Genomic DNA, 16,926 nt, shown 5'->3' on the forward strand with positions numbered 1-16,926 from the left:
GGACGAGATCGGCAACGAGCTACTTCGTCGCGCGAGACTCGCAGCGTCGGGAAACCATGGAAAGAAAAGTAAACAAGCGGAAAACGAATTCGTATTTGGAATCCGATATAGTTGCGTCCGAAAAGTGAGAAGTCGGGGCAGAAAACGGTCGAGAACTCTTTTCGGCTTTAATAACAAGTCCCCTTGTTGTCGTTGTCGTTGTCGTTCTCTTCTATAGCCGCCTCCCTTTTTTAACTTTCGAGACGCCGAAACTTTGTAGACGTCGAACGGATACGTTTAAAAGGGACGCAAATAGAGTTGGACGGTTTATCCGATTCTCAATTATCGGCGTTCATCGATGGAGGAACGATGAGAAAGAAAGAAGAAAATACGTTCTCCGCCGATATCCTTCTATTCGTTTTAACCAACGAGAAGACTTTTCACCTAGCACCGACTCGAATCAGGATTCCCGAACGATTTTTCCCGATAGACCGAGTTCGGTCGACGATTCAAAGGAAGAAGGAATAACGGGCCGACACGCAGCACGTACTCGACGAAGGTGGAAAGTTACGTGCGTGAACGGAATTAAAAATAGCGATCCTAAAGTCGGTATCGTATCGAGTAGAGAAGGGTGATGGAGAGGGTCGATAGGAAGACGAGTTTCACCCGTTCACGGTGACCGACCGTCAAAATTCGATGCGGAGCTTCTCTTTTTCTCGTTTAATCGTAATTCGATAGGATCCACCGCGCCGATGTAGCATGCCCGTAATTTTGATTAAACCGCGCTTCTCGGTTCGTACTAACCCGAGGAAAAATTTTCCAGTTGGACGAAAAGTCTTGTCGTTCGCGAGTCGTCTATGATTATCAAAGAGAATTCTCCCCTTAGCCCGAGGTTCGACCAAGAAATTCCAAGAAAAAAAAAAAAAAAAAAAAAAAAAGAAGAAAAAAATAAAATACGCAGTTTCTTGTTTACGAAACGATCTGTATCGTAAGAAAAAAACCATCGAAGGGAAGCAAACTAGGACGAATTACAAACATCGAGGAATCACAGAGCAAATGATGTAATAGACAACGACTTGTCGTACGGAGCGACGTTAAACTTGCCAATCTCCGTCTAATTTCCATAAACCAGACGCGATAAGATTCCGTCATCTCGCGACGAACCTCGGATCGGCATCGCGCTCGGCTAGTAGTCGCCAAGCACGATCGCTCTATTCGATCGGAATCTTATCGTTAGCGGAGGATAGTGGGTGTCGTAATGGAACAGACCGGGTGCTGAAAACGGAGAACGAGGGGTCAAGAGGGGCAATGTCGCTGTTACAGCTAGGGTTAATAACCGATATATATCTTGGACCGAACCGGAACCGGATTCACGTTCGTATCCGACGAAATACCAGTATATATCGTATACATCGTACCACTTACCATCGAAATCGTCACGATTCCGTCCCCTCGTGGCTGCATCGAATCACCATCGATATCCGTTATAGTCCCGAAGCTGTACGTAGTATACCGTAGAGTATCCTCCCGACTGGTAAGGAAATCACAACAACCGAGAACGCTTACGTATTCGATCCTTGGTCTCACGTACGACACTCGTTTTATCGTCATGTAGCAAGTAATCGTCACATGAGCGCGATCCTCGGCCACACGGAGCCAATGATCGAGATCGAGTTTGTTCGGTGGGCGATATCGCGCGGATCCGACATTCGACGATGTCACGGTTACCGATCGGAAAACGCACGCGTGTTACCGCGTACGAAACGAACGAAGCGGACGTCCGCCGATCGCGAGCACAAGCTTTACGGGCGGGGGGTAGGGGGGAAAAAAAGTCTCGCGAGGGACAACGGAGATCCCGAGCTCAACGTCCGCGTAGCGACTGGCGCCCGACACCTCCACCCTTCCGACAACACCCCAACCACCGAGCGCACGCGACAGACAAAGAACGACTAAGCAGCGCGAGCGGAGCGATTGAGAAAGCTGCCACGAGAGGCGCTAGCAGCGGGACGAGGCAAAGGGTGGGGATTGGCTGGCTGGTTGGCAGGAGAGCTACCCTACGCTGACTAGGCCGTGGCAGATAGAGAGGGGCAGTCAACGGAGAGAAACCGCTAGTCTCGCCCCTACTTTCCCTCCGACTCTTTCTCACCCTCGCGCTTCTTCCTTCGCTCTCTCTCTCTCTCCCCTCCTCGAACCGCTTCGTCCGCTCGTCGTTTCGCTCTTTCCTACGTGCTACCTATCTTACCTTTTCGCAATTTTCCTTATTGGCATAAGTAAATCGATAAGAATTAAATTTTACACGAGCCAGATGGTTGACACTGTCGTTACGCGATTAGCGTCGTATCGATTTAACGAAACGCGTTCCCTCGCCCTTTTTTGTGTTTTCTCGCCTCCTGTTTCTCTTTTCGCTCGTTCCTTCTGTCGCGTTTAATTGTTTTCATCGATGACAGATTGCACGCAGTGCTGCGAATGGATAATGGTAACGTAATTGGCTATCACAAAGTCAATATCGTGTTCGTTTAACGAAATTCCGCATCCCTGCTTCCTGCGCCTCTCTCTCTCTCTCTCTCTCTCTCTCTCTCTCTCTTCCTCCCCCCTTCCCTATCTACCTCTGTCTCTCTCGTTCTATTTACCACTTGCAACGTTACAGTTGAAATTATTTTGCAGACAAACAGAAACGGCGAAAAATGAAACTTTGCGCGATCTGACTAATTAGTAAGTTGATACTATCGATGTGGCCAATATAACAAAGTTTCGTTTATCGCGAAAACGCGATGCACACGTCCCTGTCTTTCCTCTCTACGTAGTTCTTGCTCGCTCCGTATAGTGACCAGCGTCTTCGCAAAGCGAGAGTGCGGCTGCGCGCGGTCCTAGATTTCGTCTCGCCTCCTGATTTTTCGTAATAAAAACGTTTGTCTTGGCGAGCGACTCGGCTCGCGTATCTTTCGGCGTGGCGTGCATTACGCGTCGCACATGCTCCTTTATTCCTCGCCACTCGCGTAGACGCTCTCGATTTACACATTGGCAATGCAAGGTTCGTCCGAGCGCTTTACAACGAGTATGAAATCGGACCGGAAAGTAGGCCAACGGATCGTCGATCTTTCGTATCGTAACGTCCGTCGTTGTTTGTGGTCGTCGTTTGAAATTAAAACGATAGGATGGTCGATGCGCGACATTACCGCGTTTCGATTGAAAACGCTCGAGTTTCGAGGGCTAAGGGAAATTTCGAGACAAACGTTTACAGCGACGAACATCCTCCGTACGAGAGGGAAAAGTCTCTCGCCGGAAGAAAGGAACGCTCGCGATCCTAGTGACTGGCGGACGTCAAAGGCATACCTCCGTGATACGAATGCACGTTTCAATAATACCGTTTTAAGGGAATACTCCGCGAGAGACGAAAACTCGATCCGACGGAAATATAGAAACTCGTTTAACGACACTCACGGCAGAATGCACGGCGATATGTTACAGAGAACACCGTTCCGGAACTCTTAATCGAGACAAGAATGAAACATAAATTTATCCCGTTTTCAAAGAGCGAACAACTTCATCGCGATAAACTTCATTAAGGGCGCCTAAGAAGATTTTAATGGAAACTTGTATCTGCAGGATGAGAGCCCGCTAAGATTTCTCGCTACAAGGAAACGTATCACGTGGCGAACGGTACGGACGATATTTCAACCCTCTTCACCCCGGCCTCGGTTCAATCTCTGTTCTCCCTGACCCTGTCTGTCTGTCTGTCTGTCCCTCTCTCTCCCTCTCTCTCTCCCTCTCTCTCTCTCTCTCTCTCTCTCTCTCTCTCATTCTACTTCTTTCTTCTCCGCCGTCATTCTAGTATGAAACACGAAGAAAGGTAAAATAGCTGAAGGGGTTTGCTCCGAAGCAGTTCTTAAAGAAGCAGCGCTTGGAGTGGAATGTTAAGTATCAGCGACGTTTAAAAGTTTGCATTACGGAAATGATATCGACATATTACAACGACGTGTAAGGGTAATTAATATGTGAAAATGTCGTTACAGGAACGAATCGTTTTTACGATATTTAGATGATTGGATAGAAACGGTCGTAAACGAATACGAAGTATATTTCGTGCAAAGCCGTGACAAGTGGTTCGACTAACTTTGAGGTTCGACTAACTTTTGACGCTCACGGTCGTGTAGTCACGCTTCCAAAAGCAAAAGAGAGATCCGTCGTTCCTTTCTTATAATCGGCCGTGTACTTTTTCTCGGACAAAACGCAGACCTCGGAATGTAATTAACTTTTAACAAGGCAAATGGAAAAATTGTGCCGTTGAAATATCGAGTAAAAAACGTTTAGAATATTCGCGAAAATAATTTTTCGAGCTCGTCCTACGCTTGCAGATAGCAACTGGCGAAATAAGCATACAAATTGTCGGGCCAACGATTGCTAAAATTACAAAAAAAAAAAAAAGGAAGGACGAGAAAAAGGGAAAACGCGTCGTGTGTTACGTATGTACGTATCTCCATTATAGTTCTTGTTTCCGAAGTAGTTATCTCGGGTATGCAGATGAATATGTATTTTAGTACTTTGAGCAATTCGGGGTGAAAAGCTGTTCCGGGGAACTTTGTGCTTACGAACAAGCGTAATATTAGCCCTAAATGTTGAAGCTGCAACTTCGAAATAACAATAAACGAAAGTTAAAAGGGGTTCGCAAATGAATATTCGTAAATGAGAAGGTAAATGAGTGTCGTTGTTACGCGTATTTCAACGAATAACGAAAAAAAAAAAAACTCCTTACCTCCAAGTTACCCTTTGATAGAACACCATAGGCAGGTTGTTCGCGGGCCACTTTTATGTACGTGAAATAGCGTTTGATAATCATTTTATATGCGCATGGGAAAGGAACTGGTTTCGTAGGAGCTAACGAGGCGTGCTCGCGATCCAATTGTATTTAGACAAAGTTCTTGGACCGTTGGCGAAATGTTACGACGTTTTGGAAAATATCGCTTGCAAAAGTCGAACTTTGCCGGAGACCAACGGGACCCGTGTTGAACGCGCATTGACATCCGTAACGTTTATTTCCACGGAGAATCGTTAAAAAAGTCAGGAATCGAGACAGTCGCGTGCCCGGAATACAAAGACCGTTCCTTGCTAACGAAATCCATCGGACCTGGATGTTATCGATTAGCGTTCTGTTCAAACGTATAAAGTCATCCCATATCCGAACGTTCTCCGCAACTCGAACGATGTTTGGTTTGCTGGAAAAACAAAGTTTCATAAAAATCGAACTGTAATTTGTTGGAAGAAGCCGAGTGGTAAAGCTTATCGGAAGAAATATATTTTAGCTACGTGTTATGTAAAATTGCCGAGTAAGTAAGTAGACGTTCGAGGTAACGACGCGAGCATCGAATTCGGTAAATTCTTTGTAATGGAATGGCGCCGAATCGCTTTGACCGAATCATTTTTATATTTATCCATCGCGACGGCTTTCCGAGGCCCGTCGCTAGGATATGCGCTTTAATCTCGTTCGAGCACCGTAATCGGCGAAATATTCCTTCTTATCGCGCGCTGTTGCATTTCATATTTACTACTTTTTATCGCGAAAGTGTCAAACGCAAATATTAAATCGAACTGACAATGAAATATTTCGCGTAATCCGTTTTACAAGTGACGTCCGCTGTTCGTCATGGAAGCGAAACAGATTAACAAAATTGTTTGCTTCGTTTTTAGTCGGATACGTTTAAATTTGTTCTATTCGACGGAATGATCTTCGAAAAATTGGACGCGCGTCACGCGTCAAAAATGAATATACCCGTGGAGCAACCTGGCGTTTATTCGCAGAGTGGCTTGTCATAGGACGGAAAATTTACCAAACTTTCTCAACGGCCATCGGCTGTAATCGAGTTGCAGCAGCAGCCAGAGCATACGTTTCCGCGGGTCGTGCATACGCTTCTTCGAGTTCGAATTCATTTTCAACGCGGTGGGTTGATATTAAGAAAGCGGCATCGTATTTCGTCGAGATAATGCGCGTTCCAGGGTCAGGGCAATGCGGGCCATTCCGTTGTAGGATCGCGAATTACCAAGTCAAATACATACGTAGGAAGCGCATTCGTAGGATCGTGGTGGATTAAAGTGTCAAGCCGGATTGTATTGGCCGAAAACGACAGGGCGGCTTCGTTCGACGCGTGAATTATGTAGACGCCGGTGCACAGGAGCTGGTATCGAGGAAAATCGGGTCACAGCCGGGCGGTGCCGTCGATGGGGTTGGACCGAGAGCTAAGGCACGTCGAAATGCGTCCTTAATATTAATCCCTTCGGGCGCACACCACTTACGTGTCACCTCCTGCCTATACGCTAAGTACGTACGCAGGAAATTCGACCTGATGTTCCTACTGGAAATTCCACTCGAGTCTGAACGAAATATTTCCGGGAAAACTGACTACGATCCGGAATAACGTTATCTTTCAGCAGCTCGTCAGAGGTTAAAAGAGAACGGTCGTGCCTTCGTTAGCTGTACTTAAAAAGAGATTTATAGCCTCGGATTAAAAGCAAGTGCTGGAAACTAACGATAAAGGAGAAATTTCTTTTAAAAACTACTTAAAGTATCGCGTTACACGGAGACGACGAGCCAATTGTACGAGATCGTTGCAAATTATATTCGCAACGATGTAGGCACTACGGGTTGCGAAGAAACGCGGCTGCCTTTTTATCGTGCATCGGCTGTGTCCGACTATAAACGATCTTCTACTACTCGCACGCACGTAGTTTCCACTTACCCTCCTTTGACACTTTGCATAGATCGATTTCATAACGAATCGCGTATATCGCTGTAAAAGCCTTGGAAAATTCTCGTTACACGATACGAGATACATTACAGTTCCATTTTCGTTTTAACGGAGCTGTGGTTCGAAAGAAAATGCCTCGTGTCCGATCAGACGGAGAACATTGCCGCGCCAGCGTTATGGATCTGTTGGCAAACACTTTTTTTCTAACGTGGTTACTCGTTTGATTACCGAACGTTATTCTATACGCTCGGTATTTTCCAGAATAGTTAAAAGAACATATCCAGCGCAACAAATCCGTGTCAGAGAAGGCGAAACGACGCGCTACAGTTCCCTGTCGATATCTGTGGTTTACCGCTGGATGAAACGTAAAATATACGATCGAATATTGAAAAATTTAAGTAACCGTAAAAAATAATATTTTTCTCTCCATACAAATTTAAACAACGGTAACAGCTGCGAACTACGTTTGGATAAAAATTCGTAACGAAGGCCCGTGACAAGAAAGGCCCTGATAAAATATGGTAGCCATCCGAAACAAAGGCCGACGGTGTTCCGCGTTTAGACCGACATCGAACAACTATTACAGACGAAGAGAGAAAGAGATGGAAAAGTAGGAGTCGACGAGGAGTCGAAGGATCGTCGGACAGAATGGCGAAACTCGCGTTTATCGAAGCAAGCGCTCCGCTCCATCGATCGGCAACGAGTCCTCTTAATTACGCGACACTGGCAATAGCCATACAACTCGCATCCTACTCTTCCGCCCGTTTACCCTTCAATTACCGAAAGTGCCTCGAAATGCCGCTTTTCTCTATTTACGAGACTTTCGTTCGGACGATATCCCTACTGTCGTGATTCGCGAAATCAGGCAAAGGAGAAATGGCTGTCGCCGCGACGCGACGCAACAATCAAAGACAGGCAACAATGGCGGTGTGCGCTTGTATAACGGCGACGAACGAGTAATCGGGGATGTAAATCCAAAGATAGGGAGGGTCGAAGCGAAGGAAATCCCGCGTAAACAAAACAGCGTCTGGGTGGAAAGAGCCAGAGCCGATTCTCTCTTGGCCGCGACAAAGAACCGGTAGTTTTGGCCACCGCTTCCACGCGAATCGCGATTTACTTTCTGTTCGGTGTGGCGAGGCGAGGCTAGGCGAGGCGAGGCGAGGCGAGGCGAGACAAGGCAGCCGCGTGTGCACTGCTCCTTCACGGATAAAGCCCGACGGGCAATGCGATTATAAAGGAAAAGTCCGGAGGACAGCGGCGGTTTACGGAGCCGGAACGAAACTCGACTTTATTCCCCGCTCGAGACATTCGCGTCGGGACAACGAATTCATTGTCGTTAAATTAAGCAGTCGCGTCCGCTCTCTTCTCGTCCCCGCGTTTCTCCGAACCTTTCTTCGTCCCCCGTCTTTTTTTCTCTCTCTCTCTCTCTCTCCCCCCCCCCTCCCCCGCATCCTCTCTCCGGTCTTTATTCCTACCCTCCTCTTTTATCCGTCGCCATTCCGTTCGAGAAACGTCATATCTTTTCGCGCATTTGCCGAGTCAGTTCCCTCCGTAGAAGTTGTCAAACGCGAGACTCGACTTTTAAACAAACGTACGCTAAATGACCGTTTGCGCGATTCTTTCACCTATCTGTAGACCGTGAAATCGGACGATCCGATAAGGGTATCATCGAACGAGACTTATCGGCTCGTAGAATTGCCCGGGAAGAAGGAAACACGGATAACAACACCGTTGGAAGTCACGACTAGACGGTTAGGGAACGAACGGTCGGGGTTTCGCTAATGCATCTTCGGTTGTGTACATACATCGATTACGCGTTCGCGATACGAAACTTCATTCTCGCAGTAACAACCGGTATCAATTGCAGGGCGTTAGAGGCAGAGCAATTGCCCGGACGGAACAAGTTCGTTGCGACCTCGGAAATTCATCGGCCAAGTAACGGTTCGCTACTAACCAGGAAAATTATGCCGGCGGTGCGTTTAATCGGCTTCGGATCGAGCAGTAATTCACGCAGATAATACAGGTGTCTGGCGCGAGTTAGCGCGAAACTTACGGATAAACGAAAGGACAGGTAGCTCGGGATAACAACGGAGAACGCGAAAATGAAGTAGCTATTACGTATATAACTAGTTGTTTTACAAACTTGGTTAATCCGCGCAACTTTTGAAATTAATTCCGCGACTCGCGCTTTGACTTGGTTATTCGATTACGAGAAACGAGCGTGCTTCGGGGACTGAAATCCTTGTTCGAATTGCTTTTCACCGACTACTCGACTAAACAAAATAACCAACTTCGACTTCGTATACACGCACTCCCCTTTCCCTTCTTTATCATCAGCCGTTTGCGCGCCTCCTCCTTCGCGCTTTATTTTCTTATTCTTCCCCTTGGAGGAACACGCGGTATTAAAACTTTTCAATTCGCCCACGGGCAGCACGAAATTACTCGCCGCAGATGAGAAATTCTTATTCCGATTCATCGTCCGCGCTCGAAGGTGGGAGATCGGTCAAAGGGAGGATCCGTTCCGTGTCTCTCCGCCGCGATTCGTCGCGATGCGTGTCTCGTCGCTCGAAAAGCTTTTTTCCCAGTCGGCGCGACTGAGAAACGCGCCGGTGCGACGAAATTTTCGTTCATCGAGGAGTTTGACGATCTCGAAGAACTCGCAACCGCCTAGTTACGCGTCTGTCTGGAAATGATTAAACGAAATTAGAAAAAAAAACCTTCTACGAATCTGCAAAGGCTGGTATATTCGGATGTATTTCTCGGAGATTGAAGATGGTTGCGCTCGGTACAAAGCGTTCTTACTCCGTATTTTCAGTCGTTTCTACGCAACATGCTCGTTAATGTGGTCAAAGTTGTCAAGAATTTGCTTAAGAAGTAGCCATAAAAGTCGGCTAGAGAGAAGGTATAGCTGGGTAAAGGTAAAACAAAGGAGCGTTCGAAGCTTAGGCAAAGCTGGTGAAGCGAATTTCATTCTAAAATAAGGAAGCAAATGATGGAACGAGCCGAAGTGAAATCGAACGACGCGCTATCGTTTCGATCGTCTGCGAGGCAAGATGGTCGTTCCATCTTGGAGAATCGCGCGACGCTGCGGGCACGAATAGAAGGCACGTGCGTTTCAAGAAAACCGGACTAACTGGTAATTGGGCTGTTTCGAATTTATTTCAGAATTTATCCGTTTGTCGGAAATTTATCCGTCGGACGAAGTGGATATTTTCGCAAACAGCCAGTTCGTTGGTCGATTTGTGCGAGACAAAGACGCGGCGCGATCCATTTTCAACGAAAGAACCGCGATCGCGTGCGCCGTTTCACGTGAAAAAGCTGTGATTTCCAGTTATCCAGTTGGTAAATCGAGAAATTCTGAAAGCGAGTGTTTAGATCCGTACGAAAGCGTAAACCGCGATATTTGTGGAGCGGCGGCGGACGAACGAAGAAACGTACTCGTGTGCACGATGGACGCGTCGCAGGTTCGAGCAAAGGCAGGAATCCAGTTTAACTAGGAAACGTCGTTTGTCTGGACGATGGAAAATCAACGAACGAGGAGGAACCGCGGGACACTAATTTTCCGGGATTTACTCGTGGCTGGTTGCCGATAAAGGCGAACGCGCGGCCGCCATACTCCGTCCCGTCCCGTTTTCCGATACTGCAAAGTCTCCTTTCGCCAGGACAAAAAGTCGTCCCCGAGACGGAAACGTCGCGTCTCGTTTCGATCGTCTAGTTTCCGATGACACGGACGAAGAGAGGAGAGAGAAACGCCAGAATTTGCCGGCAAAGCACGAGGAATCGGTATCCGGGTCACACCTCGAGATCGAGAGACGAGGAAAGCGGAGGGAAGGAAGATGAGGGAGGATTTGCAACGTTGACGGCAGAGGGAATCGGCCGAGACAGCCGACTGTCCTGATGTCTAATTTCGAGAGAGGATCCTGGCCAGACGACGCGACTAACGATAAGCCTTCGATCTAGCAACCATACGTAGCCGTAGGCGATCCGACAGCGAACGGGATCGGGGGAAACAATACGCTCGAAAATCGACCTCGTTCGATTTCATGCGTCCGCCTCGACAACTTTTCGTCGTCTTTTGTCTCCTTCTTCTCGTATCGTTTCGTTTATAGCGCTGCTTTCCGTCACATTCCCGTAGGTTTCGTAAGTTCGATAGGTAACGATAGGTCGCTAGTAAGTAACTAAAAACGCGCGGACCAATCTCATCGAGCACGGTCCACGATCACTACCTCCTTTGACGTACGTTCTTCGAGGTATTTTTCCTTGCGCGTATTCCATCGCGTATCTATAAATTTGCGAAGCGGTTTCCGATCGACGTTTATTTGTTTACGTGAATCGCGAGGCTGGATATTCCATGACTCGGCACGAGCCGCCACCTCTCGTGGCAACCTGCCGCGACCCGGGATTGCGAGTTCGCTTCGCGATTCCGCTTGTCGTCCGAACGCTCGACGTTGCAGCGTCCCAATCTCTTGGAAAACCTTCGAGCTGACGCGTCCTTAATCGAATTGTACGAGTGCTCGTAAAATTCGATCGGCAAATTTCTGTAACACGAGCGAAAAGCTGGCCTGTGCGATTTCCATTCGCTTACTGGCGTAATTTAAGTGGCAGCGCGACCCGGCTTTCTCGCTCTGCGTCTTAGGCAAATTTCATCAACGTTATTTCGCGTAATTTCCAGCTCTTTCGTGCAAAGCAAACACCGGCAGCGTCGGGAAATCATCGTTTCCGGAGGAACGAGCTACAACCACGAAATCTGCGTTTACAAAGGCAACACAGCCGGAATCAATCGCCTCGATGCTCGACGTTAAATATCTAATTAGCGAAATTAAGCTGTCAAGCGGCAATGATCGTGCCGCGAGGAAGGCAGGCGTACGTTATTCGGCTACCTGGCCGGGCCGTAACGAGGATACGCGTTAACCTGCTAGCCGAGTGTCGCGAACGTCCACCTATATATGCATATACATATGCATATGCGTATATTTATTACGCGATTATTTCTTTATTGTTTATTATTTATTATTTATTAGGCGAGACGTTGAAATTCGAGCTGCGTGTTGGCGAAATTCCGCTACTTTGTCTCTTTATCAAGAAGAAAAATCTGTGACGCGTAAAAAGAAAAGAGCGTGTAAGAGTGATCTTGGCGGCAAGTTGCAAGCCCGGGATACGCGAACAGTAGATCCGTCGGGCGTTCGTAGACATAAAGTTGTTGGTCGTTTAGGAACCATAAATCTTCGCGCGAGTGAGGAAACTGGCCAATTTCCTACGCGTTACGATGAAATATCACAGAGTTGTCGAAAAGGCACCGGTTCCCCATGGATTAATAGAAATCCTCGACCGATCGAATTCTCTGGATCGAGCAGTCTCGTCTCTTTCCGATACGATTCGTACGAGTCGGTTGCACGCACCGCGTAGCTACGTCGAGAGAAATGGGAACCTTGTTGGACAGTGAAGGCAGAAAGGAGGAGAAGAGACGAGACGAGGCAGCCGATATCGAGTATTTGCAAAGATCGCGGCATCGGGACGACCGCGTTGCTCGTTCCATTCGAATTTACCTCGTATCTACGCAGTGCGAAAACGATTACAGGCTATAACGGTGGTGTTCGAGTCAACGCGAAGACTATGAGTAGCAGTAAGGGTACCGAGCATGCCGTGAAAGCATCGAGAGAAAGTTCGTTTTCAATGGCAAACGCAAGATCGATCGTCGCAGCACGCACCGCTCTGAAACGTTCTAAAGCAGTCGTTTAAATTCGAATTAGATAGGAGAATTCGGCTGGAGTGGCGAATCTAGTCTGTAATTTCGTTAGGGAGCGCCCGAAACCAACTAAACGTAACTTCTCGTTACGCGTGGCGAAGGATCGGCCTCCGCGGCTCTCGACAATTTCTCGACGCGGTCCCGACGTAGGGACGTAATCTCGCGTTACGCGACCTGCGTATGCGTCCACGGGTAATCGAACGGATACCCGTTTATTAGATCGGTCAAAGAGACGACGATGAATTCCCTACCTGTTGAAGAGGAGCAAATTAAATAAACTTGGAGCAAAGATCGTTGCAACTCCGGCTCCGAGAGTAATCCATTTTCTATGACCGAACGAACCGACCACGCGACGACCGAATTGCCGCCTGATTCTTTCGCCGTTCCCTTTATTTTTACCGCTTCTGCCTTTTCTTTCGGCCCACGGACAGACAGCCGGATCTCGGTGTACGTAACAGAGAAGAGTGGAACGAAGGGACGAAAGAAGGAAGCTAAATTGAATTCTAGGTTTCCCACTCGATTTAAGTTTCCTCTGGCAGTGTTTGCCCTCTCGAAGAATGGAGCATGTACGAAGGGGCAGAGAGGATCCGGTCGAGTCGGTTCTTTCGTCGGAATCGCGCATTTAAATCGACTGTTTAAGTCGGTTCTATACTAATTTCGTAATTCGTTTCGTAATTCATTTCCATACTTAACGCCGGGCCTGCCAACAAATTTCGAACAAACAGAAGTAGGAGGTGGGTGCGTGGACAAAGAAGGGTAAAGAAAGCGTGGGACGCGGTCGTATTCGCCGCGAGGCGACTATAATTAAATGAATACGCGGCTACGACGGTGTTTAGCTGTGACGTACAGCGATGGACTCGCGATAGACGCGATTCGATTCACCACCAACGCGACGGCATTGATATCTTGGATATCTCGAGGGATAGAAGTAAAAACGATGCTTTGTTGTCGGCTGCAGCAAAATGGCGGCGAATTGGATAACGGGCAGGTTACAAGTAGAATCGAAGAAATCAAAATCGGCGATATCTAGCAACGGCAAACTATAATATATCGGTACGTACGTAACGACGTAACGACGAAAGGGGCGCGGTTTCCTCTGCGCGAGGAAAACATTCAGCGGCTTTCCAAGTATCGTTTCGATTGCTTTGTAATATCGTAGCTACGATACGATCATCTTTTCGCTCGTCGAACGTTAATTTCGATACGAGAGAGATCGATAAAAGCGAGGAAAAGAGAAGCGGGCCGGACCGCCGAGAGGAGAGACGAACGTCGATTCGATTGTCTGGCTGGCGAGCTTTCCAACGATTCAATCGTACAAGTTGCTACGGACTGCGAGCACGTGGATGACTCTGCGAATATCGATTTCGGCAAAAATTGCTGTCCTAGGCGATCGCGTAGCGCGCTATCCCCGAGTTCTTACGGTCGTCGTTGCTTTCGAGACTAAAACGCGGTAAAGTAAAGCGCAGTTGTCCAGCTGCTGTACGAGCGAAAATCGACTCGCTTCTTGCGACGTCTTCGAACGGCCTTGCAGCTCGTACGACCTTCGTTAAATTCGCATTAGCCTTCGTTTGACCAACTTTGCCAACTTTTAAGTACTCGGAATGATTTGCAATCCGTCGTGTAGGTTGGAAACGAGCCGAACCGTCTCGGTTGAAGAAAGGGTGCTAACGGAGTCGAAGAGTGCCAGGCGGAGGCGTAAGAACGAAGGCAAAGAGGATAGGAATAAAGGAGGAAAAAACAGAAAAGGGAGGGAAGAGAGGATGAAAAAAGAGATACTACATAGAGGAGGGAGAAAGGAGGGGCGGTTAATTTATCACGAGACTCTTGAAGTTTTGCCGGTCCAACAAAGGCGGCCGCGAGTAAAGTTTCCCCCAAGCGATGTTTCACGGTAGCGGGATAAGAAAATTCGAACGGTTCTTCGCGGCCAAAATAAAAGTCGTGTCCTGCCCCGGTTGGACAAGACGAAGAGGGGTAGGTCTATTTACGGGATCTCCGCTCTCTTCGTAATAGCTCGACCCTGCTCTTACACGGCAATCCCATTCCACGACTGTCAAATATTTTATTTTCCGGCTGTTAGCCTGCGTTAACCGGCGATAACACGGCCCGTGAGGGTCGATCGTGTTTCCTCTAAACGGAAGCTCGCACGTCTAAATATTCGTTGCGAAAATTCACCTAGGCGCACGATTTCGCTGTACCGTCCGTAACCTCGATACTTTTACGATGACACACAGTTTGCTGTTCGGGTGTCGCTTTGTCTCGCGAACCAACCAACGGCCAAAGAAAGACTCGACGAGCGTCTAATTAAAATAAACGCGAAGCTACTTAAAAAGCGGCGATCCAACAAAGCGGAAGAGAAGGATAGATCCAGGATGACGAGAGTGGAAAGGAAAGAGAGTGGAAATGGAACGAGATGTCGATAAATAAAATATTATTCTCTCGGATTCTTTGACGGCAGATACTCGACGCAGAGAGAGAAAATCAACGAGTACATAATTATCCGATTCCAGATTTGCGAATCGGCGCAACTCCATCGCAACCTGATAATTCCCTCTGCCCGAGTAAACTCGTTTCGACTTTGAATCTCCGTTGCTTGCTGTTTGTTCCGTTTCGTTCCTTTGTTGGTTCCGTGCGGTTCGAGTTCGTCGCGAGAAAAATTGGTCGAATCGGAGGCGGATCGTCTGGAAATTGAAACAGGTACGTGGAAGAAGAAAGTAACCCTTGCGAGGAATATCGGGGACGAAGGTCTCGAGAGGAAGAAAGACGAAAGAAGAGACGTTGAGCGATAATCCCGTAGCGCGCGATTAATTTATCGGCAGGCTGTTTGTAAACGAACGAAAGATTGGAGGAGAGGGCGCGGTTCCTTGCCCTTTCGAGAGCTTGGCAAAGGGGAAACCGATGCAAACGAGAAATTGTTTTCAAAGTCGTGAAAGAATTATGGCGTGTGTATAGCGGCTGGCATATTTCGCGGCCGGACAGCGTCAGGAAATTAAGCGAACGGTCTCAAGGGCGGCGTTTTCGGACTCAAAACTTGGCTCGGCAAACTTTTCCCGCTATTCCGGCTAAATTTATCGGTTCGCGGCTACGAATAAATTATCGGTAACCGTGACTACCGTACAAACGTCGCGGAACTTGTACTTTGGACAAATCCCTTATCGGGATCGCGATCGCGATCCTCCTGCCTTTCTTGAAATATTCAACGGATACCGTGCCGTCGCGCGCGACTCCGCCCCCGCTCGATTCTCCACCTTCGTGTAACTTTCACGATGCTTGTTCGCCAACTAACGAGCCGAAACTACTTAGGTAAGTGGTCGTTTCGGTTAGCTCGAGAAAAAATTCCAGCCGACAACGAGAGAGCTAATAACGGCCGAGTTAATTCAATTTTTCCGACAAAAAGACCGGAGGAATTTCACGACTATCGAACCACTCGAGCGTGTCGTCTTCCGACTAAACGTACGGAAAGGACTTAGGTGGGGCCAGGTGTGCGATCGGAACGAAACTTTCGTCGGGAACGGAAGACCTGATCGTCCGGTTCCTCCAAGGAAATACCGACGACGAACGTCGAAAATCGATGTTGCTTTATGGGCCGAACGACAAGATAAACGATCGTTGTTCGACGTTAAACTAAGCGATAATGTAATTCGCTGGAAAAATGTATATCTACGTTCTATGCGATTTACCTCGGTGTAACGTATAAGCTGTGTATTCTTACCAAGTTTATTCCTTGATAAAACCGAAAGGTCAAAATATATACTACGTATTTTGCGTAGGACGCGACGTCCTCCTATTTCAGTCGACGTCTTTCGACCAAGATGCTTTCACGCGACACGCACAATGCGCTGGCAAAAATTTCCAATGGGATCAAAGCGACCGACATACTCGAAACGAAATTGCGACGGAATCTGGAAGAAACGAGTCGCTCGTCTCGTGCATACGGAAGCGGAGATGCCGCGTAAAAGGAATAGAACGTTCCACTTTTCCTTCTATAGACCTTCCACGGATGATTGTAAAGTTGCCGGAGCGTTTACGACTCGCGACCAAGTTAGCGTCGGTTGGCCGTCGTTGTCTCGTGGAAAAATCGCGATTCGATATTCGATAACGAGAAGGAACGTGGCAGGCGGTACGGTTTGGTGAGAACTTTCGTGCGAACGGCAAAAGGAGCGAGCGCGTAGAGCGCGTAGACCGCGTACGAATCTGCGTCGGATCGGGTCGATCCGATAAATTTTTTTCCAATTTCGCGTTAAATCCGCCGGTTTACGTTTCGTTCGCCGACCGTGAAAGCGGCTTGATTATTTCGAACGCGAAACAATCGGCCGTGACGGAACTGCGAGGGGAATGGAAGGGAACGAGGCTGAAACGGGAGGAACGATGCGAAAGGCGCGAGCTGCGTAAAAGCGCGACGTGCCTGGCGAATTCTCCTTTGTTTTCCAAGCGCTTGTCTTTTCAACCAAACGAACAAATCCT

At 47.9% G+C, this 16,926-nt stretch overlaps 2 protein-coding genes across 8 annotated transcripts in view; both read right to left on the reverse strand.

Annotated features, from left to right (window-relative positions):
* The window catches only part of LOC126918724 (leucine-rich repeat-containing protein 24-like), a 142,110-nt gene extending 136,561 nt beyond the window's left edge, over positions 1–5,549 (reverse strand). For all 7 annotated transcript variants that reach the window (XM_050727054.1, XM_050727033.1, XM_050727044.1 and 4 more), the window contains exons 1-2: positions 3,786–5,549; positions 1,405–3,753 (exon numbers count right to left, since the gene is read on the reverse strand). The gene's annotated coding sequence lies outside the window, so the exon portion shown is untranslated. The remainder of the gene's footprint in view (positions 1–1,404; positions 3,754–3,785) is intronic.
* Positions 1–16,926, reverse strand: part of LOC126918905 (ejaculatory bulb-specific protein 3) — a 142,806-nt gene that overhangs the window by 115,786 nt on the left and 10,094 nt on the right. The gene's annotated exons all lie outside the window — the stretch shown is intronic.

This window comes from Bombus affinis, chromosome 1, assembly GCF_024516045.1.
Source record: "Bombus affinis isolate iyBomAffi1 chromosome 1, iyBomAffi1.2, whole genome shotgun sequence".
NCBI lineage: Eukaryota > Metazoa > Arthropoda > Insecta > Hymenoptera > Apidae > Bombus > Bombus affinis.